Source organism: Lissotriton vulgaris, chromosome 6, assembly GCF_964263255.1.
Source record: "Lissotriton vulgaris chromosome 6, aLisVul1.2, whole genome shotgun sequence".
NCBI lineage: Eukaryota > Metazoa > Chordata > Amphibia > Caudata > Salamandridae > Lissotriton > Lissotriton vulgaris.
The window spans coordinates 66441087-66468444 of NC_141694.1; positions in this window are offsets into that span (position 1 = coordinate 66441087).

Here is a 27358-nt window from a genome sequence, read left to right on the forward strand (position 1 = left end):
TTTAACATAAGGACCCATAACCAAAAATCATCAGTGGCACTTCATTTCTTGGAAGCACACCACAATGTGTCTCAACTGCAATTTCTTGTCCTTGAAACGGTGGATAAAAAAGAAGGATTGGACAATACCAAACATCTCCTCAAAAGAGAGAATAACTGGATTTACACCATGAACTCTACCAAACCTTTTGGGCTAAATGATCGGATTGAATTTGCATGTTATCTTTAACTTGTGTATGGCAATTATACTAATGCCGTTACTGTTATCCTACTGTAGCAGGGTTTCCGTTCTCCCACAGAACTGTGCATAGAGATCTAGAACCTCAGTGAGTTAGGATGATCCAAAACTCATCTCAGTATAAGAAATCCCCTTACCTAGCTAGCTACAGTGTCTCATGGATCATCATGAAATGATCCATGTCTTAGACAAACCAGAACATGAACTTTAGAATACCTCAGGAATCGTGGAACACATGAACACTCTTTCGTTATATAATCATTTCAAACCAAAACTGAGAGTCAAAGAACACACGTGCAAGTTTGAAATATTTATTATTCAATGCAAGGTTCTCAAACGCAGTATCTTGTATAATACCAAAATGCATATTATAAAAATCAGAGTTAGCAGCATAGTCACTAATCCATAGTAAGCAAAAGGTGATAGCATGTTACAATGCAAAATCTTATAGAAATCTATATCACCTATATTTCGCGCACCCTATTTAGCATATTATTTTATATCTAAGAAGGTCTCATCCGGGTTTTAGCAGGGCGGACCCATACCTCTAAATGTCAGTAGTAGTAGATCACATCAACAGCTACCAGCTCTCTTCATGCGCAGCACCAAGTGACCGCGTTCATTCCCTGTAACTCTATCTTAAACCCGCGTAGAGCCCAAAATGTTGGCATCAACATTATTTGTGTTATGTCTAATGTGGTGCGAGGATCAGGCCTCCCAGCAACCTTGTGTTAGGTTATTCTTAGAGTGTGCAGCTCTCAGTGTGCAGACAGTTGTACCAAGTGTACCAGGCAAAGCTGATAGCATAGTAATAACATATTATTCTCAAATGAATCACATCACCGCTTCTAGGGTGAAAGCGACAACAACAAGTAGGTGTCGTGTGCAAAACTGAAGTCGAAGGAAAAATGGCTGTTTAAACATGTAATACACTCATGCTAACTTAACGCAATATATGTAACGAAGTATCCATATGACACCCCCCCAATGATCCGAGCACCGTCAAACATAAGGGAAAGGCAATACTAAATCAGATACATAAAATGAAAGCAAAGTTCAATAATCTTGAGCTAAAATAAGCCAAAAAAATATGTATGAATGAATATGTATGAATGCCTACAGTGGCCTCAAATCTAAAAAGAAAAACAAAACTTTCGAACCAAAAGTTATTCGCCAGGTCTCCAAAATATGAAATGTAGGACCAGGTCGCATTAATTCAAATGTCTGTAAGAGAGGGAGAAAAAAAAAACAAGGCACTTATCCGATATCCAAAGTCATGTGCCACATCGACGTTATTCTCAGCGACATCACATGATTGAACTCTCCATCATCTGAGCACAGTTCATCCCTCCAATTCAGCAAGGGGAAGGCCATATTCCATAACAAAGCAATCCTCCCAGGCATCTCACGATTGGACAGTATATGCAAAGTAAGTTGCAACAGCCTCCAGTATGAAATCACTGCCATCATCCGAAAACAGTTCAGCAATCCAATTCAGCAATGGGAAAGAACATACGTGCTCCTCCAGCATCGGATCCTCCTGTAACGTCAGAGGACAACTCGGTGGGTTCACCAGAACGCTGTGTGTCAGAAAGGCATGCGCCGCTGCAGAGATCTCCCATTGACCCAGTACTCCATTTATCGCTGCCAAGGCCATAACTCTTTCGCCAGAACAAATCAGCTCGTGAGCCACTACGGGACGCATTAGCTGATCAAAATCGACGTCAGGAGCAGTCCTCAAGCATAGACACAAATCAATGGCCCAATCGAACTCGCAGCTCAGGCAGTGAAACACAGGTTGGACACACGTGAAGTCGGTGAACCGAAATGACAATCTATAAGGCGTGCTTAATGCTGCAAGCGGCAATGTTCCATAGTAATTGAGCATCCGATTACGGCACAGTGTCAGGAGGCGTTGAACGGCTTCTTGCGCAGGATGGGCATCCATGTTTTATAAAGAAAAACAATAACAAAAAGCCCGCAGCCACAGCCAGTAAAACAGGTAGTCCACCAAACAAACTTGAAAAAATAGAATGGAAAAACGTGGGAATGACACCAAAGATTTTCTCAAATGTAGTCACGAGGCCACTGCTAACCAATTTAAAAAAATGTGCGAGCCCAGTCGTGGAAGATGCATTAAAGATCTGGTGCACCAGCTCACAGAAATGAAACGGCAAGTCAGTATTTAAAAGCGCCTGCACCTCTGTGCGTGTGTTAGCTATGTGAAGGACATAATTTTCCCGGGCCGAACTCAGGGTCACTTGTTTTTGAGACAAAAGGGCCCTTATTCTGCTTAAACCATTGAACTTCGCCTTCAAGGTTGGTATCCGTGGCCAGATGGAGACATCTGAAGACCCATGCGTGGGTGGGTATAGAACGTTTTTGCAACACACCACACGCTCCGATACAGTTACCACATAAGCCACACCGATTAATAACCCACAACATACTTCGTTGTTCAAAAGCAAATAACTACCATTAGTCAATAATGTAAATGTGGGAACCACAGCTGGAACTGGCGTGCCTTTTAAAACGCATGCTAAATTTGGCCGGTCCTGATTACAAGAACCGTGTAACTGAATGTGTCTGCATATTAATGAATGGTCAGGTGACTGTGTGCATTCCTCACCATTAAGATTTACCTCTTTCCCATCCTTCAGACATCTGTATGTGTATGGTAACGACCATGCCTCATGGAGGAATGCATTGCCTAGTGGTTCATATCGTCCTATAGCAATATACCGCATACAATTAGTAAATTTGTATAAGGGAAATGGTAATGTAATTAATCCATGAATAAGCCACGTGGCAGTAGTGGTTTCAGCAACAGAGAAAGGTAAGGATTCTAGCTTTTCAATATGTAACATAGAAAATGACGCATCACGCATTGAAAGCATGCGTTGCTTTTCAGTCAGGTTAAAAGGGGCAAAAAGGGACGAAATGTTCAATGAGTTCCAGGGAACTCGACCAGACTTAAGTGTCTGTAGGGTCCATGCAAACTGCATTACAGAACGCAATTGATTTTGACCATGGTATAACGTGGACACTTCATCATGCACAATATCAACAACAGAAGAAACAATATTATCCAACGTGTAAATTCTGGAAGAAAGCATGTTAATACTGTTATCTACCACTGCAAGCACTTTTTCCAAATTTGCTTGATCAATAGCTCTCAGACGTTTAGCTGCCTCAATCTGTGAAAATTTCCACATTTCATTGTAAACAGCATAAAGCCAGCGTTTAGACCTACCCTTAGCCGGGCCTTTTATAAAATCATTCAGCTCTATATTCTCATTCAACTGGGACAGATGTAGTTTAACTGCAGCCAAAGTGGAATGTTGTAACCAGTTCTGACACAACTTGCCCACTGAATAAGTAGTAACAGTGTGATCTGTTTCAAAACGGGGATCTGGCCTGATGTGTGTAAAACCTTCAGACAAACCCAAAAAACGACGTTGGCAAGAATCAGAGCTTCTTTGCCACAAAAGCCACCCCTCCGAATCAAAACTGGAAATATTAAAGGAGGAATTGTGCAAAAGTGCTTGTATCCCACTGATGGACAATGTAGTGAAATTACTCCAACCTGAATATTCTTCCAAATCAGGGATAGTAGGTGTATTTAATTTTTTAGATGTAGCCAATCCAAAGCATGTTGTTTGGGAAATGGTAGAATTTAAAAACAACATGTGATTCGGGATGAGACATGCACGATGCAAAGCCTCAGTGCCTTGTACCTGCCAATCTTTGGTACCCCAAACCGATTTAAGGTCAATAGCCTCCTTCCATAACTCATAGCCATCTATAGCTAACCTGTCTAGAAAGGACTTCGAATACAATAATTTTGTATCGGTAAGTCTAACTTTGGACATGAATTTCTGTGTCACTTTAAAATAAAATGACTCAGGATGTGATTGATTAAAGTCTGTAAAATAAGAGTATTTACCCAGAAATGTACTAGAGCTCCCTTGTACAGGAGCTGGGCAATGTTCCCACTGTGTGTAATTCACAGGAAACCTCCTGGAATTTGTTTTATGTAAGAAATGATTCCCATAATGTTGAAAACAAAACAAATCACCATAATTGACAGAATCTAAGTACAAATCCTCAGCATCAAAGGCCGCATAATATTTTAAATCTGAGAACAATGCTTCCACGGCCTGAAGATCCCAATCATCAGAACGAATATTTTGTTTAATCACATCTCCCATGTTTACTCTAAGCACATTAGGAACATTAATAACTTCTGTGGGGCCATGTATTTGAAACCTAACCGCATCCCACACAATCCCATCAAGGACAGGCCAAGCAGTAATCTCTACTGTATTTAAGTCTCTTTTTAGTCTGTGTGCTGAATGTGAGGAGGAAAGAGGGGCCAATGTTCCATTAAGGTACCGAATTCCTGTTCTTTCTTTCACATAATGGCCATCGATCAGGCGGAAAAAATAAAACACAAAACCAATTGACATAAAAAGATAAAATGAAAATAGTATCAGCCAAACGTATGTCCAAGGTGGAATTAGAAAATGTTTTTTAAACAACGTGGCATATTTTGCAATAGGCGATGGTTTCTTTGAAAGTTCCGAATCAGAGTCAAAAGAGAATCTGGATTGGTTAGCCAAACGAGCTTGTAAATCGGACATAGATAAATCAGCAGGATCTGCATAGGTCAGATCATCAATGTTAGTAACAGGAATAGTATTTAATAAAGGACTGGATATAGCAGGCATCTCGAGGGACACCTCCTGTTCTGCACCAGATGTAAAAGCCAGCACAGAGTGCCTCACCATGGAAGGACAGGATACAGCCGGTGTCATGCTATGAAGAATCGGCCACCCTGTGTGTCTTGACATTGTCAATAGAAATAAATCTGTTTTCTTTACGACCTGGAAGTGGTGGTAAAATGACTGTTCTCGTGCCCTTCACTCCAAGAACCCGAACCGGTGCTCGATATGAGGGACCAAACTCTTTCTTGTTTTCGATCTTCTCTCGAACCAGTTCTCCAACTTGGGGTAGCCAGCCAACTACCGGGATCTGCAATGCATCATCCGACGTGGAGGGCAAGTGTTCCTTAGCAAGACTGTCTCTGGTCTTTTGTAGATCCTGTAAAACATTGCAATGTTCATCTACGTCAAAGGCCGCGGCCTGGGCCTGGCAGTCTAAACCATCAAGGTCAGGGACGTACATCTTGATACCAAAGAGCATTTCGTATGGAGTCCGCCCACCCAGAGACCTTCTAGGGAGATTATTAAGCGCACGCTGCACGTCATTGAGGTGGGCCAGCCAGTTTCTACCAGTGCCTATAACTCGGGCTGTCAAAGATTGCTTTAAGTCGCGGTTCATTCGTTCTACTACACTATTGCCCTCAGGCCTGTAGGGACTTGAAAACTTGACTTGGACTCCCAACGAAACCATAGCATCCTTGTACGCCTTAGAGGCGAAAGCCGGACCCTGGTCCGAATGGAAAGTACCACAGGCAAAAATTCCCACAAAGACACGCAAATCCTTAATGACAGTCCGCGAATCAGCGCTTCGATGTGGCCATACCCATACAAAGCGTGTGCATGAGTCAACTGCTACTAAGATGTATTTAAACGCAGTATCAGAAGAAAAAGGACCGCAGTGATCCAAATAAACGCAACCAAGCGGTTTATTAGAGATGTACAACTGTGTCTGAGGCGGACGCGCAGCAGTAGAAGGCTTAATCTGCTGGCAAATGTCACACATAAGGACATAATCGCGCGTCTGTTTGTACAGTCCCCGCCACCAGAACCTTTGTTGTAGCTGAGTTACAGTGGCTGAGACGCCCGCATGCGCAGACGCCACACCTTCATGAGCCGCTGTAATCAGAGAAGCCCTGCGATCCGAGTTGGGAACTAGACGTTCGCCAACTTCAGGAATTTTCACATAAGGAACCTTATCGGGACTTAAGTGGTATGTGTACTTCGAAGGGAACCCTGCAGGATATTTACCTCCCTTCTCCGTGGCAGCAACAGCCGCCAAGATGTCATCATCTATTTTGCTTTTGGACCTTGTGACTGCTGCAACTAAGTATTTTGATACCGCAGACTTCGCTGCCTCATCAGCAAGCGAATTTCCAACAGCGTGGACCCCCACGCGCTGATGGCCGAGAGTATGAATCACAAACACGAGCGGCAGTTTCTCTTTAAGTTCCGCCACTCGGACCCAGATCATTTTATGTTTTATTGTGCTACCTTTGGAATCACGAAAATCATTCTGAATCCAAAAGAACAAGTTCTCATTGTAAGACTGGACACAGTAGTAAGAGTCACTTACGATTAAAGTCGTCACACTTGGATCAGCGTACTCCAATGCGAGCATTAGAGCACGAAGCTCTGCTAATTGTGCGGTGCAGTCCCCTAGCATTTGCGTGTGCACGACACTGGACTTGAACTCATCGTTCACCATGGCACCGACCACAATGGCGCAAGCGGAAACGTAGGCATGTTTAGAGCCATGCGCAACCTGCGCCGAACCATCAGTGTAAATGATACAATGGAAATCCTCCAACGGCCGCATCGCTAAAGGAGCCGGATGAACAAATTCATACTGTAAATACTCCTGCGACCGTAAAGCGGCGTCAAAAATAAACGTGACATCCTGGGATGTCAAGGATGTAGCCCACTGAATCCACCGATGGTGCAAAGCTTTAGAATTTGGTACACTGGCTTTCGTGACTGCCTCCAAGGCAGGGCACGGGGTAACAACCAACATGCGCTTTCCCTGCGACAGGGCACGTTCCTTAAGAATTGCCATCTGCACAGCCGTTAAAACTTTCTCCACAGTGGAAAAACGCAGTTCAGCCGAAGTGTACAAGTGTGACTTGTAAGCAATAGGTACAGTATCTCCTTCATTAAAAGTCAGGTACGTGAAACCCACCGCCCCAGGGATAATTCTTATCACCAGGTTGGTTTGGTTATCACGAGTCTGTAAGTAGTCAGAAGCGAGCAAATCAGCCTGCAAAGACTGCAGAATGGCTGAATGCTCAGGCAGCCAGCATGATTTGGATAAAGAGGGTTGTATCAAGGCATACAAAGGCTTGATACGCTGGGCATATTCCGGAATGTAAGTCCTCCCAGAATTTAAAAAACCCAGCAAAGACTGTAATTTTTTCAGCCTTGTCGGAGAGCGCAACTGCGCGCACTTCTCCAGGAAGTGAGGAGCCAACCCCTTTCCTTCGTGGTTAAGTTCATAACCCAGAAACAACACTGTGTACTCCGCAATGTGTGATTTTGCAAAGTTAAACTTGTAACCCATGTCTGCAAAGTTACAAATTATGCTGTTTACTCGACACAGATGCTCCCAAAGTTCGTCGTCTGTGAGATAAATGTCATCCACATAAGAACAAGCAACTGGATCGAAGCTCTCCAAAAGAGAGACAATGCGGGCGGAAAACACTCCAGGACTATTCTTATAGCCCATTGGGAGTCGTTTAAACATTTTTTGTACACCGCTGCACGTAAAACTGGTCCATTGGGAACTTAGACCATCTAATCTGTGTGCATAAAAACCATTGGAAATGTCAAGCGTGGTTTTGAACCGTTTACGCTCAAGACTATTCACTAGGGCAGAGCCGTGAGTATTCTGTACTGCACAGTTACGGCAATGCGAGTTCAAATGCCGGTAATCCAAAACCAGACGATATGAGCCGTCCGGCTTGTTCACAGTAAAAAGGGGATTATTCATTGGTGACACACACGTTTCAATTACACCTTGATATTCCAATTGTTCAAGGATAGCCGCGACAGAAGCTTTAGCTTCACGCCGTATGGGATACTGAGGTTGTGGCTGCGGCTGTGACCGTAAAGGAATCTCATGGCTAGGAGATAATTTATCCCAGCCACACTGATTGCGGTACACAGCTGGCGCAAGCGCCAGAGCCCACTCTTCTGCAAAATGCAGCGCTTCCACTCTCGATACAGTGTGCGCGAAACTGGGGAGGATCACCTCCTCCCCTCGCGGAGCTGCGAGAACAAAAGGTGGGGGCCAGTCAGCCTCCGAAAGTAAAATGTCATACGTAGACGAAAGATTTTCCCAAAATACCCCTTTTACAGTTCGCTGCATGTCACCTTCTATTAACAGGACAATTTCAAAAAGTCGTTCAGGGGGAGCAACATGTGTATCAGCCGTTTCAATCACAACATAAGTGTCAGTTGCTGTCACCTTCAACAGTGGACGGAGGGCCTCTCTCACTATGGTAATCTCCGCCGCGCTGTCCAGCAAGGTCAGAGCCCACGTCAGATTCCGAAGCCGTGTTCTCACTATCTGGGGCACATCGATGCGCCGTTAAGGCTGCGACCTTCTTCTTGGCAAACTGCGGTCTCTTGGGCGTAGAGTCGTCCCGCTGATCCCCTTCACTTCGCGGGCGGGGCTGACCACGTCCTTGCTGGCCACCCCTGTCCCTGCCGCCCCCTCCACCACCGGTTGACGGAGCCGATGAGTCCTGAAAGGAACGAGGAGAGAGTTGGTCAGAAGCCTGAAACCTTTCAGGTGATTTAATCGTCGCGCGATCGCGCAAATCATAAACTCTATCCGACTGCGCAGGCAGCGAAGGCGCAGGACCAGAAACCTGTGTCTGCTGTTGTTGTTGTTGCTGCTTACCCTGATTCTGCTTTTTCGGCCAATTTTGTTTTTTGGACTTGGGTTGTCCACCCGTTTCCGAAGACTGTCCCTGGGGCTGTTTCTTCTCCTTTTCAGAAAAAGCTTTTACACCCTTAGAAGTGCGGCCAACCATTTTATAAGCTGCCACAATAATCCTTGCTAACTGACGGGGTTTATCGGCATCGGGAATTAACGCCAGAGCATTGGCCACCTGAAAGTTCACTGCATCCCCCTTGACATTCGCAAGGATGAGTTCGCAAACCACATCAAAGGAGCCACTCAGACGCATACCCAATTCAACCGCCGACTCCGGTCCGTGATCATCTTGAACACGTTTAAGGACTGCAGACAGGTTGGACACAGTCGGGGTGCCATAGCACCTCGAATAAACTGCTGCAAAAGTCTTACCCCATGTCTCACAGTCAACAAGCTCAGGGGCTAAATCTTTCGGTAAACTGAGCGTAAGAATCCGGTGTTTCTCACCAGGAGTCGTATTAGGAAACTCAGCCTCCAGCTGGTCGAATTTCTCGGCAAGCCAGAAAGGAAAATCATCCTTATCCTGGGGCTTCTTGCCCATAACGGAATTCACCATGACAGGACTGATTTTCAAACCAGACTGTTCCGCTCGAAGCTGCGCACCTGCGGGGGCTGCGCCATGAACATTACGACCAATGTAATGAACAAGCGCCCTAATCACTCCAACCGCGACTTCATGAAGACGCCGCAGGTCAGCCACATTACAAGTATCGCGATTAGGGTGAGGAGTAAATCCACCCAAAGCGGGCCAATTTGTGCCCGGAATGGACAAAGGACCTAACCTCGGAGTGGTTAAAGAATGGGGTAGGGCGCCACCAAACCAAACTCCGTGCTGCCAAACATCTATAGGTACTTCCAGTGCCCTGTACGGAGCATAAGCCGCCGGTACAGCCGAGGCAGTGTATGAATGGAACACACCAGAATTAGCGTCCACTGCCGGAAATGTCACCCATGAATAAAACAATTCGTACGGGTACGCATGTTCCGCACTCACCACTAAAACCACAGCTAAGCCATCCACAGGGACATTATATGCCCGCAAGTGGTCACGAACCGCGATGCGGCTATGCTGCGGTATGTCCACGGCCATGTTAGCACAGGAAGAGAAAAAAGACAAAGAACACTTTGTAGCACAACTGGGTAGTAATTCAAAGAAACCGTTTTTAGAAGAATTCAAGCTTGAAAAGACCTATTTAAAAAACAGGTAGGTTTTTCCGACACCACCGTTTACCGGAAACGGGAATGAAGGTGTCAAGGTTTGAATGATATACTACTCGAGTGTCATGATATAAGGCCAACAACGTACGGGCGCCATGTAGCAGGGTTTCCGTTCTCCCACAGAACTGTGCATAGAGATCTAGAACCTCAGTGAGTTAGGATGATCCAAAACTCATCTCAGTATAAGAAATCCCCTTACCTAGCTAGCTACAGTGTCTCATGGATCATCATGAAATGATCCATGTCTTAGACAAACCAGAACATGAACTTTAGAATACCTCAGGAATCGTGGAACACATGAACACTCTTTCGTTATATAATCATTTCAAACCAAAACTGAGAGTCAAAGAACACACGTGCAAGTTTGAAATATTTATTATTCAATGCAAGGTTCTCAAACGCAGTATCTTGTATAATACCAAAATGCATATTATAAAAATCAGAGTTAGCAGCATAGTCACTAATCCATAGTAAGCAAAAGGTGATAGCATGTTACAATGCAAAATCTTATAGAAATCTATATCACCTATATTTCGCGCACCCTATTTAGCATATTATTTTATATCTAAGAAGGTCTCATCCGGGTTTTAGCAGGGCGGACCCATACCTCTAAATGTCAGTAGGAGTAGATCACATCATGTCAGGTGTTGTCGCGCCTCCAGGAACTAACGAGCTCCGCGGTGAAAAGACTACATTTCCCAGAGGGCTTAGCGGCCGAGAGGCGGAGCATAAATAGACGCCACTTCCTGGAGCCGGCGTCGGATATTCCGGTTCGTGTTTCCTGGCGTTCCAGTCGACTTTTGCGGTGAGGTTTTTCTGTGTTGTTGGTTAACCTCGACTTCCAGTTGCTGTTTATTCCGGCGCTCTTGTGTCCGTCCTGTCCTCCGTTGGAGAGCCTTCCCATCGGCTATTGCGGAGGACGGTCTTGGGTTCGATTCATTGTTGTTGTCCTGTCCTCCGTTGGAGAGCCTTGCCATCGGCTATTGCGGAGGACAGTAAGGGTGCTTCCAGGTGTTGTTCTGCGGGGCTCCGCTGGCGAGTCTCCTGTGCCCTGGCTCTTGCGGTAGACACGCTATCGCTGCTTCCCGTTTCCTCCGTTGGCGAGCCTTTTTGCAACGGCTATTGCGGAGGAAACTGTTGTTTGTCATTCACATTATTTTAAGTTCCTAGACCCTCTGTTGGACAGCCTCCTTGCATCGGCTATTGCAGAGGGTCTGTATTATTTTCCTGGCTGCAACGAAGAGAGTACTTCACCTGATAGTTCTTGAATTCAGGTAACCTTTGTTTCCATTGTTATTTGGGTGACGTAACCCTTATCCATATTACTTTCAGGGAGTTACTGTATTACTAAGGCGCCTTCCTTGGAACCTAGTCTACGTTCTCTTCAGGGCTCTAAAGTATAAAGATTAGGGTACGTAGTGTCATTCTTCCCTCCTATAAGATTGATGTTTATCAGGGTCTTAGGGTGAGTTTTACAGTTAAGTTTTGTTCTTACAGGGGAAGGCATTTACTGGCTGATTCAAGTCACTTCAGTATAGAGAGGCATCTGCTGAGGTCAGGCGGTCAGCTTTTATATACAGGTATAACACGGTAGAACTGAGGGGTAACGTGAATAAGAAAAGACTTTCATGAACCAAGATACCAATTTCTTGTTTGTTTCTGTCTTCACAGCTCTCCCTCCCAGCAGCCCCCTTCCTTTCCTTCCTGTTTATTATTTTTGCCCTCACCTGATCCTTCTCTAGCCCACGGCTATTACAGCATTCGGGGCTTGGATAGATCTGGAGGTGGCCTACTTGTACCACAAGCTGATCCTGAGGACGGAGAGGATAACAGAATATCCGACCTAAGATATTTAGTCCTCCCGATCAGTTTAGGGTATGGCTACTCTGGACGAGGTGATGGCAGCGTTAGTTGTGGTGCAATCGGAATTGATAGCATCCAGACAAGAAAGCACTGAATTACGGAATCGGTTGGATAACATCCAGAAAAACCCCTTTAGCGCTGGGGCTTCAGGGTCTGGTACAGCCGGTTCAGTAGTAGTAGAGATCCCCCCTAGCATTCCATTAGCACACCCAGAACGTTTCAACGGTGATGCGGGATCAGTGCAAGTATTTTTGACGCAAGTCCTTATGCATTTTTCATGCAAACCCAGGTCCTTTCCTACCAATCAGTCAAAGGTGGCATTTGTCATCTCGTATTTGGTCGGAGACGCAGCTCAATGGGCGGTTCCCATGGTTCAGAGAAATGACCCGATATTACATGATTGGGACGCATTCCAAGTAGAATTCACCAAGGTATTCGACAGAAGAGCATTGTTTTAGATGTGCACAATGTCCCTCGTTTGCGTTGGCTGGTGGGGGTGTGATAGCCACGGCCGCAGAAAAGGATGTATCTCTTCCAAGAGAATATCAGGACTTTGAAGGAGTGTTTGATGAAGTTAGAGCTGAAGAATTACCCCCACATAGGCCATACGACTGTCAAATCGAGTTGGTTCCAGGGGCGGTGATCCCTAAGGGACGGCTGTATGCACTGACAGAGCCAGAGAACGTTTACTTGAGAACTTATTTAGACAAGCTTCTGAAATTAGGGTTCATACGTCCTTCAAGATCACCAGCAGCATCCCCTTTATTTTTCATCCCTAAGGCTAACGGGGATCTGAGAGCCTGTGTAGACTTTCGAGCCCTCAATGCAGTAACCATCAAGAACAGATACCCATTACCGTTAATACCCGTCTTACTGGAGCAAGTGAAGAAATCCAAGGTCTTCACTAAATTAGACTTAAAGGGAGCATACCATCTGGTTAGAATGCGGGCAGGGGATGAATGGAAGACAGCATTCCAGACCAGGTATGGGTTATTCGAATACCTGGTCATGCCCTTCGGGCTTTGCAATGCCCCTGCTGCATTTCAGTTTTTTCTGAACGACGTGTTGAGAGAGATCTTGGACCGACACGTCATTGTATATATAGATGATATCCTCATCTACTCCGAATCAGAGGACATGCATATACAACATGTCAAGTCTGTTCTCAGAATACTACAGAAAAACCATCTTTATTGCAAATTGTCCAAATGTGACTTTCACGTCACTACAGTTGAGTTTCTAGGGGTGATGCTTACCCCTCAGGGACAGGAAATGGCGGAGAGGAAGATCCAAGCAGTGCGAGATTGGCCAAGTCCTCGAAACATCAAGGACGTTCAATGTTTCCTAGGATTCGCCAATTTCTACAGACGTTTTATTAACCAATTTTCGAAAGTGGTGGCTCCCATAACTCGCCTGTTGAAAAAGGATCAAGGGTTCATGTGGGATAAGAGTGCTCAGGAGGCTTTTGATGCTTTAAAAGAAGCTTTTGTCACTGCTCCGATATTGACACACCCCAATACGGATATCCCTTTCATAGTTGAGGCAGACGCTTCTGAGGTAGCTACCGGAGCCATTCTGTCACAAAGACACGAAACTACAGGACAAATGCATCCAGTGGCATTTATGTCACATAAACTTACGGGGGCAGAACGCAACTATTGCATAGCTGAGAAAGAACTTTTAGCGATCAAGCAGGCGTTCACTGAATGGAGGCATTTCCTAATGGGAGCAAAGCACGTGGTAACGGTGTATACCGATCACCGCAATCTACAGTTCATGTCAGCAGCCAGACATTTGACCCCCAGACAGTTGAGATGGATGCTTTTCTTTTCAGGATATAATTTCGTTATCACTTTTAGACCCGGAGCAGAAAATCGAAAGGCGGATGCCTTGTCTCGTCAATCATCTATAAAGGTCTCGGAGGCCAGAGCACAATCTTCGATAGTGGACCCTGTCAAGGTGGTTTGTAGCATCCAACCTGATGCATTTCTGCAAGGGATACGATATGGGATCAGAACCGATCAGTGGAAGAGATGGCTGCAATTACATCCTGAATGGCGACTACATCATGGCTTTCCAATCAACCAGGGACGGATGCTGTTACCCTCTGAAGCATTGCGGAAACAAATGTATGAGTGGTGTCACACTTCACCCAGTGCTGGACATGTCGGAGTAGATAAGACTATGGATTTGATTCAGCGTAGGTGTTGGTGGCCTACGATTAGGGATGATGTACGGAAATGGGCGGCGGAGTGTGATGTCTGTGCTCGCGCCAAGTCGGATCATCGTAGACCTGCAGGACTACTGCAGCCCATGCCTACCCCGTCTACCCCCTAGGAACGTATTTCGTTGGACTTTGTGGTAGGTCTCCCAAAGGATCAGGGTTGCACCACGGTGTTGGTGGTCATTGATTATCTAACGAAGATGGGGCATTTCGTTGCTTGTCCTCAGATACCGACGGCAGGTCAATTGGCACATCTTCTTCTGAAACATATTGTTCGTCTGCACAGTCTACCTTCAGTCATAGTGTCGGATAGGGGTTCTCAGTTCACCGCCCAATTTTGGAAAGCGTGGTGCTCCTCTCTCCACATCAAGACAGCGTTATCCACGAGCTTCCATCCCCAGACCGATGGCCAGACGGAACGGCTCAATCAAACATTGAAGCAATTCTTGCGATGCTATGTTTCCCAGGGGAAAAGAGATTGGGTGGAGCACCTTTGGCTGGCAGAGGTGGCATACAACAACGCTACGCATTCTGCCACGAGAGTATCACCATTCTATTGCACTTATGGTCATCATCCACGATTCCTCCCTTTTGTGCAGCCGTACCGAGAGGAGACCGTGCCCGAAGCCGCCAGAAGGGTTTCTCGACTCAAGAAAATACTGGAGCAAGCACAGGACTCCCTGAGAAACTCCAAGGTGGCTTATAAGAACACGGCGGACAAAAGACGTCGCCCTGGTCCTTTGTATCGTGTGGGGGATTGGGTGTGGCTGTCTACCCGGAACTTTAGGTTTAGGCATTACAGTGTGTTTAACCCTCAATATATAGGTCCCTTTCGGGTGGTACAGTGCGTCAATCCAGTGGCGGTGAAGTTGCTGTTACCTAGACATCTGCGTATTCATCCAGTCTTCCACGTGTCACTGCTCAAGCCTGCGGCGGCGGTGGTGCGACGCCTTCCTCCCCCTTTGCTGGTTTCCGATGGTCTAGAATACGAGGTGGAGGGGATTCTAGACTCTAGGTGGCGGGGTCGTGGCCTGCAGTATCTGGTGGCCTGGAAAGGATACGGGCCCGAAGAGAACTCGTGGGAACCTGCATCGGGTGTTCATGCTCCCAAACTGGTGGCTGCTTATCATCGTCGTTTCCCTGAGAGCCCTGGCCCCCTTCGGCGCTCTAGGTAAAGGGGGATGTACTGTCAGGTGTCGTCGCGCCTCCAGGAACTAACGAGCTCCGCGGTGAAAAGACTACATTTCCCAGAGGGCTTAGCGGCCGAGAGGCGGAGCATAAATAGACGCCACTTCCTGGAGCCGGCGTCGGATATTCCGGTTCGTGTTTCCTGGCGTTCCAGTCGACTTTTGCGGTGAGGTTTTTCTGTGTTGTTGGTTAACCTCGACTTCCAGTTGCTGTTTATTCCGGCGCTCTTGTGTCCGTCCTGTCCTCCGTTGGAGAGCCTTCCCATCGGCTATTGCGGAGGACGGTCTTGGGTTCGATTCATTGTTGTTGTCCTGTCCTCCGTTGGAGAGCCTTGCCATCGGCTATTGCGGAGGACAGTAAGGGTGCTTCCAGGTGTTGTTCTGCGGGGCTCCGCTGGCGAGTCTCCTGTGCCCTGGCTCTTGCAGTAGACACGCTATCGCTGCTTCCCGTTTCCTCCGTTGGCGAGCCTTTTTGCAACGGCTATTGCGGAGGAAACTGTTGTTTGTCATTCACATTATTTTAAGTTCCTAGACCCTCTGTTGGACAGCCTCCTTGCATCGGCTATTGCAGAGGGTCTGTATTATTTTCCTGGCTGCAACGAAGAGAGTACTTCACCTGATAGTTCTTGAATTCAGGTAACCTTTGTTTCCATTGTTATTTGGGTGACGTAACCCTTATCCATATTACTTTCGGGGAGTTACTGTATTACTAAGGCGCCTTCCTTGGAACCTAGTCTACGTTCTCTTCAGGGCTCTGAAGTATAAAGATTAGGGTACGTAGTGTCATTCTTCCCTCCTATAAGATTGATGTTTATCAGGGTCTTAGGGTGAGTTTTACAGTTAAGTTTTGTTCTTACAGGGGAAGGCATTTACTGGCTGATTCAAGTCACTTCAGTATAGAGAGGCGTCTGCTGAGGTCAGGCGGTCAGCTTTTATATACAGGTATAACACGGTAGAACTGAGGGGTAACGTGAATAAGAAAAGACTTTCATGAACCAAGATACCAATTTCTTGTTTGTTTCTGTCTTCACAGCTCTCCCTCCCAGCAGCCCTCTTCCTTTCCTTCCTGTTTATTATTTTTGCCCTCACCTGATCCTTCTCTAGCCCACGGCTATTACAGCATTCGGGGCTTGGATAGATCTGGAGGTGGCCTACTTGTACCACAAGCTGATCCTGAGGACGGAGAGGATAACACATCAACAGCTACCAGCTCTCTTCATGCGCAGCACCAAGTGACCGCGTTCATTCCCTGTAACTCTATCTTAAACCCGCGTAGAGCCAAAAATGTTGGCATCAACATTATTTGTGTTATGTCTAATGTGGTGCGAGGATCAGGCCTCCCAGCAACCTTGTGTTAGGTTATTCTTAGAGTGTGCAGCTCTCAGTGTGCAGACAGTTGTACCAAGTGTACCAGGCAAAGCTGATAGCATAGTAATAACATATTATTCTCAAATGAATCACATCACCGCTTCTAGGGTGAAAGCGACAACAACAAGTAGGTGTCGTGTGCAAAACTGAAGTCGAAGGAAAAATGGCTGTTTAAACATGTAATACACTCATGCTAACTTAACGCAATATATGTAACGAAGTATCCATATGACACTACATTCTGTAAAATCGATGCAGACTACAATTCAGTTTTTTGTTTATATTTTGCTTATATGCTGACATTTGTATTAACATGTTATTTTAGAATCATTCGCCTCACCTACCCATGATTCCACCCCTTTTTTCCGAACATATTGCTTTCTTCCGAACCCACCCCTTTTTTTCCGTACACACTCCCGTTTTTTAGTCTTTCTATCATGTCCTTAGTCACGTGATCGGCACCACGGCCAATCGATATTCATGTTGCTAACAAACCAGGAAATGGTCACTCATTTTGAGTAAAGCACATTGTGCACATTAACGAGAGAGAAGGGAAAGACGCCACGCGCCTCATAAACGTGAGTTCTCTGTCCAAGACTTCGAGAAGCATAATATTAGACATATACCATTACGAGCGTTTTTTGCCACCATTTACGACCTCGTTTTTTCCCTTTAGTTTTTCTCGAACTGTCCAATCTGATATACGCTCCAGCGCCGAGATGTGAGTTCCATGTTCGTTTTCCACATATCCTTTCACTAATTTTTACTTGCACATATTTTAACACTGTGTGTCACACGTTTTGAGCACCAGCATGTTTATTTACGCATGGAGTGAATTATTGAGTTGTTACTTGATCTTTCATATTGGAACAGCATTTTTGAATATATTCTTGTTGTTTACCTATATAGCACATGCTCCCTGATGAAGGGCACACAATGCCCGAAATGCATTGAACAAAGCTATGATGTCAAAGGAATTTAATGATATATAAATGGAATACAAAGAAATGATTTGAAATGGAAACAATTTCAGACATATTACAATGAAATAAAAGTATGTGTTGAACAAAACATCGAAATTGAATAACACTTATTGAAAGGAATCCTTGACCTAACATCACAGAGATAAGTGTGCACCAGGGGATGCAACTAATGACATATTAGAAGCACTCACTTATGATACTACGGAAACCACATCATACAAGAATAGAGAACAAACAGCAGAGAGGTGTGGCTCACTGGTTAGAGGAGGCAGACCTGTAAGCAGAGAACGGCCCGGGACCAGGGTTCAATTCCCGACGCAGCAGGGTCGTGGACCAGGGGTCAACGGACTCGATAATTCTTGCCTCAGTGCCTACTTTAACCAGGGAACACACTCGGTAACTCTGGGCATTAAGCTTGCCTCATCTCTACAACGGCCCCCCACAGACGCCAGGAATGCCTGGTTTCACCCTGGAGATACACAGAAAGGGACCATCTCACAGGGAAAACCAGGACGGGTTCCCCAGCGGTCTGCAGAGTCAGGACACTCGGTTAGAGTAACAGTGCGCTTTACAAATACCCCACATTTACATTTACAAAGCATAAGACAATTGATTTACCTCTCAAAAAGGGCGATTAACCAGAAATTGCACGCAAGCACTTTAGTGAAATACCACTGCGCGCTTCGAATACCTCGAGGATTAAGAATTGCACTGAAACCGTCGCTATGTAAAATCTCCTTGAAGTTCAAAGGAAAGTGGTTCGCAATCCTAAACAAATGTTCGTTAGGCCTCATCCTTCTGATAATCGAGGAATTATCGAATATTTTAGAGGAACTACAGAAGGAAATCACGACTCTAATCAATGAAATAACGGAAAATACACCACCGGAAGATTGGACAAAAATATTGGAAGATCTCAATATCCAACTTAATAAACACACACAAGAGATTAATGATCGGAAAATTCGGAAGTTACGAAGAGACACCATGGACTATAAACTTGGGGAGGTGTATACCTGGGCAGAGCCGTAGACAACAAAAACCATATACCCAAAGCACTGACACAACGTCCACGGAAAGTTGCCAATCAACTAGACCAAGAATGACTGGTAGACCCAGACAACCTCAATCCACGGGATCAGAGCAACAACCGGAAACTTCCGGACAGCGACAGATAACTGAACATCAAAAAGGTAGACAGACTTCTTTTTTAGAGGTGGGCCAACAGGAAACAGAAGACCCAGGAGGAGCAAAAACAAAAGAAAAAGACGCACGGAATACTTGGAGCGTAGCCGCAGAGAAGAAGAAGGACAAAATGAAGAAAGATTTGAATTAAACAACTTAGTCATCAACATATCAGACCATGTTCTAGATGGGATCTCTATGGAAACATTGCAAAAGGGGATGACTTTTGTCCCGACAACGGAGACAGACAAATTGGAATTGGAAATTAGTTCTTATAAACTAATGAGGAAACTACGATTAAGACACTTCTTCACCAACATTGTGACAGAGAGAAGTGACATGAAAGAAGATCAGCTTTTGGGTTTATCACCACACAGTACCTATACAGCACCATTGTCTCATAAAACATTGGACACCTTTGAAAATTTGGTAAGAATGGAATTATCCAAATTAAATTTCTATAAAAAAACAAGACACCATAACCTGACCCAAAAACAAAATGAGGTTTTACAGAAAATAGCTCAGAATCCAAACATCATTTGCCTAAAGGCAGATAAAGGAGGCGCGATAGTCATAATGAACACCTCACATTATGAAAGAGAAGTTGAACGACACGTAACGGATACAAGCGTATACCTACCCCTGGATGGTAATCCGACAGAGCAATTTTCAAAACATCTTGAAACAATCATTATCAAAGCATAAAACAATGGAGTGATCAATGAGAAAACAAAGATTTTTAATCACAAGTCATCCAAAGAGCCCGGTGATCTATATGTTACCTAAAATACATAAAGATCTCAAGAATCCGCCATTTCGACCAATTGTGTCAACTATAGGAAGCATTCATCAACCGATAGGACAACTACTAGATAAACATCTACAACCTAGCGTGATGAGGATGAAGACATTTGTGAAGGATACGACCCACTTTTTAGAGATATTAGAGCAAATTCAAATAACCAGTGACGAACACATCATTCTTTGCAGCATGGAGGTTAAATCCTTATATACCTCAATACCTCACCACGGGGGAATAGAAGCGATCGAACATGCACTGCTGAGCACAGATTTAGACTTAGATTTAAAAATCTTTCGAATGGAATTGTTACATTTCACGCTCTTTAACAGTTATTTCAAATGGAACACTCAATATTACCTACATGTAGCGATCGCCACCGTCGACATAGCCAGATGCAAACGATTCCGTACTGAACGCCCCTTACGGAAATACTACAAGTCCCAGAAGGCCATACTGCGCTGGGGGTTGAGACAATGGGAGGACCTTATTTAAACTCCACCCACGGAACGTAACGGGGCTTGTCAATCTTGTTCCGGGTTCTCTCGCTAGCTGTTTCGTTTGTTCTCGCTGGAGTTTGTGTTACTTTTTGTCTACGCCGACGAAGAGCCTGCGTGGTCAGATTTCTGGTAAGCAACGACGCCGACGAAAAGCCTGCGTGGTCAGATATCGTTTGTGCAATCAGCGCCAACGAAGAGCTAGCGTGGTCAGAGTGTTGTTAATTGTATGCGCCGACGAAGAGCCCGCGTGGTCAGAAGTCCTGTGGAGTCATTGTTACAAGCCGTATCTTGCCGCGCAAGTATACCTGAGGAGTGAGGGCTCGCCTCCTACGTTATTCTCTTGTTGTTTTCTGATACTTGTTTAGTACTGGTGTAGATGCACCTTCCATTATAGTTTATGTACCGTGGAGTTACAATCCTCACTATCAGTGTTTACTGCCACAAACATTATTCTGGGCTAGTCCATCCACAAGGAGTATTGTGGTCCTTACAGGGCGTGTCACTTAACGCCAAGTACGAAAAGCCCTCATAAAACCTCTCCTAGGCATACTGAGGTGTGTTTTGGTCGAGAAGTGAAGTTAACTTCTCAGTACTTCTGGCAACATCTCCATAAACGTGCAGAGTATATGTTCTGGATTCATTCTCGGATACACGGGGTTGAGAAACTGGTGAGTTCAGTAACAGGGGGGAAAAGAGTTCAGACAGTAGCAGCTTGTGGTACTAATTTCTTGCTCTCTGCCTTCTCCTCCGTCTGCAGTGTCACAGTACCGGTGACCTCGTGGGTATATCGTCCAGAAGATACCGGAAGCACCAGATCCCCAGTTGCCAAACCACCTCCCGGCCCCTTTCTGTACATGCTCGAATAGTGGGTATAATTCCATTGTTGGGTTTTGTGCAGTACGGAGTTGGGAGGACTATCGTCTATCATCTCTGCTGGCCATCGGAGTCAGGTTAGTGGCGCTTGCGTGTTCTTGCGCTGCTTTCAATCCCGACAGATTGACAAGCAATACGTCCAGCAGGGAAAACTGGGGGAGGAGTGGCCATTATTATCAGTAAAAAACATCAACTCAGACAACTACCATCCTTACCTTTGCCCAATACAGAAAATATAGTTGCCAAACTAGACACTGCCAATGGAACACTTGTATTGGTGCTACTGTATCGTCCACCTCATACAATGGCCACATTTCCCTCTATTTTAGCAGAGCAACTGGCTCTGTTAGCTACAGACCATTCTAAATTACTCCTGGCTGGAGATTTGAATTTTTGGTTTGATAACACACTACTAGATCCTCAAGCAGCAGAGATGAAGGACCTTCTTAATGATATTAATTTAACACAACATATCAATACCTCGACCCATCAGAAGGGCCACAGTCTCGACCAAATCTGGTCTTCAAACCTACCAGTACACTCCATTGACATAAAACCTTGCAGCTGGTCTGACCATTTTAGCATAGGCTTCTCATTCCATATAGACAAAGTCACCCAATTCAAGCTGCAAATTAGCAGGACCACTCGGAAATGGAATTCTGTGGATATGCCAGCTTATTTAAACTCTTTAAACACTTCCCTTACCCCACAGAGTACTGATGTGGAGGTAGCAGACCGTAGGCTTAAAGAATGGCTAAACACAGCCATCAATGTCCATGCTCCCCCTATTTGCTTTGGTAGCTCCAGAAGCATGGATGCTCATAAAGGGTTTACACCTGAGCTAAAAAAAATTAAACTGGAAGTTAGACAACAGGAGAGAGTATGGCGATCTAACTATTGCCCATAAGCTAGGGCAGCCTACTGTCTAGCTAGGAAAGCATATCAAAACATCTTACATAATCACAAGACTGTTTACTTCTCAACGAAAATTTTAAGTTCCACCAATAAGTCGAAAGAAATTTTCAGAATTGTGAATGAATTATGTAATGACGATAGAACCTCCCCTCCGGTAGTCCCTACACAAACACTCTGCAATTCCCTAAATAACTTTTTTAGCGAAAAGATACTTGCGATTAAACAGAATATATCCAAACTCCCAGTTTGCGCCCCTTTGGATGACAGCTCTTTCAATCCATCAACACTACACTCTTTTCCTCTCGTCGACCCAAAAGTTTTTTTAGACCTATTGACTAGAGTCAAATCAGGATCTCCTGAGGATGTCTGTCCCCCTCACATCATGAGGGAAATTGGTCGTGCCATCCCCCACGGCATGATACCATTGCTCAACAATTCACTCATGTCCGGGACGGTCCCCCGCAGTTTCAAGCAGGCCTTATTGATTCCCCTTACTAAAAAACCTGCTATAGACCCTCTCGACCTCACTAATTACCGGCCTATATCCCTCCTGCCCTACCTATCAAAGATTTTGGAGGCTCATGTCACCAACTGCCTTTCAAACTTTGTGGAAGATTCTGGTTATTTGCAACCTAACCAGGCAGGCTTTAGGGCCTGGTCATTCCACAGAGGCAGTGATTTTGTCCGTCCAGAACACCTTGAGGTCTAATGCCGACAAAAATCTACATCAGGCTTTGGTGCTTCTTGACTTTTCTGCAGCATTCGACACAGTTGACTATTCCATCCTGGTCAACCGTGTCGAACAGGCCGGCCTCAGAGACTCTGCCTTGGCCTGGCTGCAATCTTTCATATCTGAACGCACCCAGTCTGTTCGGCTAGGGTCTTTCACAGCTTCCAAAATTAACTCCTTCTGTGGGGTCCCCCAAGGCTCCCCCTTGTCCCCATTATTATTTAATTTATACATGCGGCCCCTCTTGTTTTCCTTGAGAGAGCACAAAGTCACTGCATACAACTATGCAGATGACTTACAGCTAGTTTTTACATTAAACTCACCTAATGCTGTTGAAGACTTTCAGGCAACTATGATCCAGATTCAGAGGTGGATGTCCCTAAACCATCTCAAACTAAACCCGGGGAAAACCGAATTGATTTTGCCCGGGAAGAGCGAGATTAGTTGGGGCCCACACTTCTGTCCTTCAGATATGGGCCTCCCTCCCAAAAAGTCCCAATCAGTAAAGAGTCTGGGAGTGACCATTAATGAGGACCTTGCCTTAAATTCCCAGATCGGAACAGTAGTCTCCTCAGGGTTTTTCCAACTAAGAAAAATAAAAAAAATTGCACACCTTCTTACCCACTCAGCCCTGATTCAAGTAGTTACTGCCCTAGTCCTTTCCCACATCGACTTTTCGAACAGTCTCTACCTAGGTTTGCCTGTAGGCCAACTCAGAAGACTGCAACACCTCCAGAATCAAGCTGCCAGGCTGATCTGTAAGGCACCTAAATGGGAATTGATTAAATTAGGGCTAGAGAAACTGCATTGGCTACCTGTGGCTCAGAGAGCCGCATTCAAAGCCGGATGTATCATCTTCAAGGCTCTACAAGGCAAGGGTCCCCTGTTCATAAGGCAACTGATAGGGAGATACACCCCCTCGCGCAGTCTGCGATCAGCCCACAAAGACCTACTTGAGGTACCCCGGTTCAAGAGAAAGCGACAGGGAGGCAGTTGTTTCCACTTTCTAGCAGCCTCCCTGTGGAACTCTCTGCCTCCGACCCTTAGACAGAGTAAGGACCTCCTTACCTTTAGAAAGGCATTTAAGACCTTCCTATTTACACAGGCCTACTTGAAATAGTGACTCTTGTTGGCATCTCTCTTGTTATGTTTTTTATCTCTCCTCAGCGCCAAGAAGCCCATGGGCGTACGCGCGCTTTACAAATTTTAATTAACATAACATAACATAACAAGCCCAAGAAAACAGCCCAGCCTAGACGATGGACACGAATACCATTCTTACTTCCTTGTTGGAGAGTTTTACAGAACTACAACAAGAAGTTCAAACCTCTCGTGCAGAGAACCAGGCCTTATACAAAGAGGTCTCCGACTTGCGTAGAGAGATGTCCGATCTTGCGCATAAGGAGCCGGTTGTGAAACCATTGATTAGGCCGGCTACCTTGCACCCGCTTTCTTCCTTCCAACCAGGGGGTTCGTTTGCAGCCCCTTCCACTTCTACCGAGACCAATCCCACGGTACATATAATCCAAAATCATGGAATACCTCTTACTCCTCCCGAAAGGTTTTATGGAGACCCTCAAAAATTTGAAATTTTTTTGAATCAATGTCGTCTTCATTTCCTATGTAAGCCTTTGGTTTTTCAGGATGAAGCTTCCAAAACAGCCTTCATGATGTCCTACATGGGAGGGAATGCGTCCAGTTAGACCATCCCCTTACTGGAAAGGAATCAGTGGCGGCTGGAGACTTTTGTAAGTGGTGTAGCGTAAAATGATAATCATACTGCACCGTAGCGAGCGAGCGGAGCGAGCGAGCCCGAACCCCCTAAGGAGGGTTTGGGGGGATTTCCCCCCGCGAAAATTTTGAAAAAAGCGTCGACAAATGGTGCATTTTCAAGCAAATTTGAGAAAGCAGGAAGGTTAATAAAGCAATTGTGAAAGTGCAGTTCTTACATTAATAGATGTCATAACATAGGTAGCTGCTTATTCAGTATAACCACAGAGCTTCATACATACCACTTGCAGTTTGCATGCAGCTCTTAGATGACCGTTATTAGCTCGCATTTGTATGTTAGGATTTTAACTTACAAACTGCAAGTAACAAAAGGATCTCTCTGACAAAAGCAGTGACTCACTGACCTATTTACATCATGTGCATTTTGTGATATGCATCAGGTACATGTTCTTTGCAGCAGGCACATTAACCTTCTGTGCTACCTTTCCATGAGTTAAAACTTCCATTAGACAAAACTCTGATCTCTCTCTAGGAAAAACATTAACAATATCCATGGTGCAACAACACCTTTAGGAACTTGATATGGGCTGTGATCTATGCTGCCTAGCCTTGGCTCTTCTTGTCAGCAATTAACCAGTGGGAGCCCGAGGTGCCTGAAGCCCTTAGCTGGTGACTGGGGCTCTTCTAAGGCATTCTACATGCTTACAACTGCTTCTTCACCCTGCCTTCACTTGGAATCTTACATTAAGGCTTTTCCACTGAAAAAACAAGGACCAAACGTTTGGGGCAAAATGTATCTTTTCATTCCTTATTGGGCACCACCTCATGATTGCTTTCCCCCTGTTTTCATTTTGCTCTCCCATGCCCTCCCATCTGCCCTCTGTTGTCATCTGGCTTCCCCAAAGGGGAATGGAAAGGTGGGGGGATTGAGCAGTGCTCAGTTAGCAACAACAATACTGTAAAAATAAGGACAATGTGCAACGTAAAGGTGTGAAACAAGAGGCGCAGCCTTACAAGTAGTGCTGTATAGAGCCTCCAGAGATAAGCAATTAGTGCACTGTGTGTTGGTTCTGGAAAGGCAGGCCTAGAAGAAACAGCGGCAGCGGGTGCAGTAAGTTGGGTGTGCAGGGGCAGTTGTTTGTGGATGTCTACAGTTCGCCATACGATCAGAAGAGGGCCGCCAGACCAGAACCATATATGTAGACAGGTGGGTTTTGGCCGCAATATTAGTCCTGGAGGAAGGCTTGGAGCGGCAGTGCTGCAGTGCTCGGAAAGGAGTGCCTCAAAATCTAGGGTTAAGGCACACCAACTCAGGGAAGAAAAAAGTTCTGCCAAGGCCAACAAATCTAGCAAGTACTACAGAGACAAAGAATCAAAAAACTTCACTGTCATCTGCAACAAATCTTAAGGCATATGTGGAAAGGCACAAATTCTACAAATCTGAAATGTGTTTAGTTTCCTTTTTCCCTCCTTATTTCACTTTTTCCCTCATTGTTTGAAGCCTCCCTGCCTCTCCCTGTCGCTTCATCGTCCTCTGTTTTTTTCTTCGTTTCTTTCTCTCCCTTGTTTGTCTTGTGCTGTCTCTCTCTCTTTCCCTATTTCCCTATTCTCTCCTCATTTTATATTTCTCTTCTTTCTCTCCATCTTTTCTTCTGTCTCTTTCACACTCCCCATTCATTTCTCCTGTTCTCTGGCTTTCTCGCCTTCTTTTCTCCGGCTTTTTCTTTTTTCTTGCTGTCACTAAATCTTTCTCTCTTTCAAACTGTGTCTTTCCCGAATTATGTCTCTCCGCATCTTTGTATTTATTCTGTCTCTCCCTTTCTCTGCCTCTCTCCCTATCTGATATTCCACTTTCTCTCTTCCTCTCTTTGCATGTCCTACTGCTCTCTCTGTTCCTGTCTGGGATTCACCCAGGCTATGAGTGCCTTTGTATTTTCTGCCTCAGTTCGGCTGTCTCAGAGTCCCTGTCTTATGTCTTCCTCTTTCTTTCAGTGTCTGTCTTGGTGTCACACTGGCTGTTAAAGTCTTTATCTTTTCCTCTCTCAGTCTTTCCCCATCTTTATCGGCCCCTCCCTTACTTTGACTCCCCCTCTCCTGTCTCTTTCTTTGTGTCTGAAAAAAGCTGTTACTGGGAAAATAAAGGAACATAAGTAAACATCTCGAAATGAAACAGTATTCCTGTGATCCTTTTCTGTTCCTTTGCTCGGCTCAATGACACCTAGTAGTGGCCCCTAACAATCAGTGAGTATATTTTTATTATTCGTAAATCGCATATCTTAGTGAAGAAATGCTGTTTGATACACTATTCAGTCTCTCTCTTTGCAGCGTTATCACGGTGCTTGCAGCCAGCTTGTGCACACAGTTTTAGAACCCTAAAGCATCCCAAGCACGGCACAACAAATGATTCCCAGAAGTCTTTTGAGTCTTGAAACAAAGAGGAAGTTGCAGGGAAATATTGTACCGCCCTGCCTGTGAAACTGCATGTTAGAACAATGAGTAAGCCTACAAATCAGTTATATACAGCTAAAAGGGCTTACTCCCAAATTTGAAGTGAAAAGTTAATGTTTTTTTTATACAGCTATTTCAAATTTATAAAAAAAGTTTAAGACTCACACTTATACACATGTGCAACTCCCACCAAAGAGTTATGCTGGCCGGATGCCGATCTTCAGCAGCAAGACACCAATGCTCAGGTTAATCTAGGTCTAACTCACAAATCCCTGGAAGGTCTTAGATAATCAGTAACCAACCATGAATATATCTGCAGCTGTTTCTGGAGATGCACTCAACAAGAACTTGAATAATCTCAAACTGTTGCCTCAACCACAGATCCCTGTGCCGAAAAAACATCAAACTGTTCTAGTCTGTTATCAAACTGATCTACACA